Here is a 3,474-nt window from a genome sequence, read left to right as displayed (position 1 = left end):
AAGAGAGAAGCATCAACATCTGGGTTTTCAAAGCTAGAGGGCTTCTTAAAATGTCTATCCAGAGTCTCATCTGGCACACGAACCTTCTTCCAAACAATAAACTCCAAAGCAAAACTTCACCTCAGAGTATATATACTCTTTTCAGGGCTAGAGGGCAGGATGCTCATGACCTTGTGCATCATTAGAAATTAACAAAAGGTGTCTGAGGCCTTTTAATGAGAGGAGAAGATCTATAATTCTTCCCCCTCCTCCACATTAGCCTTACATCAACATTGTCATTTGGCAAGTAAGTTTTTAGGGTATGGCATTTTGTGGGGTCTTAGGTACCCATCAAGTCTGAGAGGAACAGATTCCACCTGAATAGGACTTTTTATGCTCCTAGATGACCAAGAAGAATGCATCTGAGAAGCTGAGGTCAATCAGGTCCTAGGCAGCACATCTCTATTACCAAAGATTTCTCTCATCACTTTCTTAAGTCTAGCCAATCAACAAAACCATAAATTAAGCAGTGATTTGTAGTGTCTGCCAATTCTGAGGTATAGATGCTCACAGTGAAAATTTAGCTTTCTCAATTAGAGCTGGCTCCTGGTACATCCAGGCACATATGTCTTACTAATGTTGTACTCTAGGTCTGAGTCCATTCATCTCAAGGATAATGTGTATAACTGTAGGAGAGTCTTCTCTAAGCTTATAGGGGGCATGTTTTGTAGGCAGGCCAGCAACAAGTATTTATTCTGTGCTTACTATGGGTTTGGCAAGGTTCTAAGACCTGGGGATATAGATACAAAGTACAAAGAAAGATAGTCCCTACCCTCAAGGAACTTACATTCTAATTGGGGGAAGACCACACATAAAAGGGAGCTAGAAATGAATGAGAATGATGGTGTACTTGGACCCCAGTCCTAACACCAGCCTAGACATTCCAGCCATGTGGGTGGTGAAGCCTTCAGAGTCAGACTATTTTTGGTTTACAATGACTGTTTCTATTATGCTGTTTTATTAAATACCTTGTGTAAGAACTAATTTTGTCTACTGTCTGATTGTAAATGGGAAGCACCCAATAGGGACTTATGGAACTATAGTTTTAGTAATGGGTACCCATAGAGCAGCCCCTCAGAACCTGTGGGGTAGACAGCCTCTGGAGATTACACTCATGAATTCAAAAACAAGTCTTAGAAAAATGTAACGTATGGTGCAAGCATAAGCTAATTTACCTTTTTGTATGCTCACTAGAACTGTACTAGGCTTATATTTCTCAAAGCTTATAAGCAGTACAAACAGTATCTTGTAAGGACAATCACCACCCTGATGTTTTAGACTTTCCAGGAGACTTCTTCTTAACCATGCTAGACAAGGTCTGCTCAGCCTGAGGCCATATGTCTCCCTCCATGTGGTCATCTGGCTATTCTCCAAAGTCTCCAAAATCTGTCAACCAACCAACCATTGAGTCAATACAGGCTTGCTCAAGTCTCAAGTTCAGGGAGCACAGGAGCTAACCCTAGTTCGATCCTTAGAATAGACTGATGGTAAAAGGCTCAGGTGGACTTTTTATACTTTTAGCTATAGGCATTCCTAAGTAGTTTAAAGCATCATTTGATTGGTGGGTTGTTTCAAAATTACTGATAAAGTTGTTTATAATATTTCTTAGTTGTGGTCTCTCTTAATGTTGTTGCTGATTGTCCATCATTCTTGAAGAGGACTATGATGTCAGGGAAGTGATGCCATGATGTGCGAGTAAATTGGGTTGTAGTGAGGGAGGGCTGTGCAAAGTCACCAGCCTCACTTTTTCCTCCACAGCTATCTGGGTCCAGTGGCCAGATGTGGATCAAGACAACTGGAGATGGCCCTGGATGCTTGGCCTTTTTAAACTAAGGCCTTTAACAGGTCTCAGTTTGATTGAGGCAACACTTATTCAGTGACTGAATGGCCTCTTTTACCTGGTGTAAATAAACAAACAAACAAACAAATCAATCAGTCTGGCAGGAAAAAGACCCTCAAGGTTTCTGGCCAAAACAGGAACAACTGCTATTTAGTTCACTCTGAGTCGATTAGGGCCCAAATAATGACCAAAGAGGGTTTGGCCTGGAACCTATTGTTGGCCAATCAATGATTTAACCAGAGTGATTTGGGTTTAAGGTATGCCCCTTAAGAAAAAAAATCTAGTCCACAAATCCCGAGATATCTTTTGAGGTTTCAGTGATCAAAATTTATATTCCTTTGGTCAGAGCACCTGCAGGTAAAGGCATGATACTCTCCCTATGTGGACAGAGGGAAGAGAAGAGAAGGGAAGGAAAGAAGGAAGGAAGGAAGGAAGGAAGGAAGGAAGGAAGGAAGGAAGGAAGGAAGGAAGGGAGGAAGGAAGGAAGGAAGGAAGGAAGGATGGAAGGAAGGAAAGAAGGAAGGAAGGAAGGAAGGAAGGAAGGAAGAGGAGGAAGGAAGGAAGGAAGGAAGGAAGGAAGGAAGGATGGAAGGAAGGAAGGAAGGAAGGATGGAAGGAAAGGGAGGATGGAAGGAAGGAAGGAAGGAAAGAAGGAAGGAAGGAAGGAAGGAAAGAAGGAAGGAAGGAAGGAAGGAAGGATGGAAGGAAGGAAGGAGGAAAGGAAGGAAGGAAGGAAGGATGGAAGGAAGGAAGGAAGGAAGGAAGGAAAGAAGGAAGGAAGGAAGGAAGGAAGGAAGGAAAGGAAGGAAGGGAGGGAGGGAGGGAGGAAAGAAGGAAGGAAGGAAGGAAGGAGGAAAGGAAGGAAGGAGGAAGATAGGAAGGAAGAGAAAGAAAGGAGCTGTATTGCCCAACTGGCCAGTTCCAGTTGGGTCCCCAGTGGGCAGATCTTGTTTCTACCCACAGAAGTTGTTGTCTGTCCTTCATTTTCAAAGAGGACCAAGAGATCATGGTCAGAGATGTGATGCCATGACACAAGGCAGGGCTGTGCAAAGTCACCAGCCTTATTCTCTTCTCCAGAGCCATCTAATCCAGCAACAAGATATAGCTGAAGATGACTGGGGATGGCCCTGAAGTCTACTTAATAGTGGCTCCACACAAGTCTATCCGTTGGTTAAGAATACACACATTTTGTTTACTACATGATATCACACAGGTGCTTATCTTAATATTGAAAAACAGTTTTTAGAAAACACACTCAAACCAGTTCAACCACAGAACAATGACTTAAAACAAAATGGAATTACTCATGTTAAGTTGAGAAACATATCCCCACTTATAAGCTTAACATATCTTATTAAGTTACTCAAACTTATTCTCCCTACAGAGTAGCTCAGAGGTGCTACCCAGTGGCACTATGCCCATTTTATCAATGAAGAAACTGAGATTTTTAAATTACTCCAACAGGGTCACATAACTAAGTGTCACATAAACTATGTGTCTGAGTCAAAATTTGAACTCAATTTCCCTGACTCAAAGTCTAGTTCTCTATTTAGTATGACACTGACTTTCAGATGAAATCAGATGTGATTTAGATA

This window comes from Notamacropus eugenii, chromosome 2, assembly GCF_028372415.1.
Source record: "Notamacropus eugenii isolate mMacEug1 chromosome 2, mMacEug1.pri_v2, whole genome shotgun sequence".
In the NCBI taxonomy this organism is placed as follows: Eukaryota; Metazoa; Chordata; class Mammalia; order Diprotodontia; family Macropodidae; genus Notamacropus; species Notamacropus eugenii.
Note: the sequence above shows the minus strand (reverse complement) of the source record.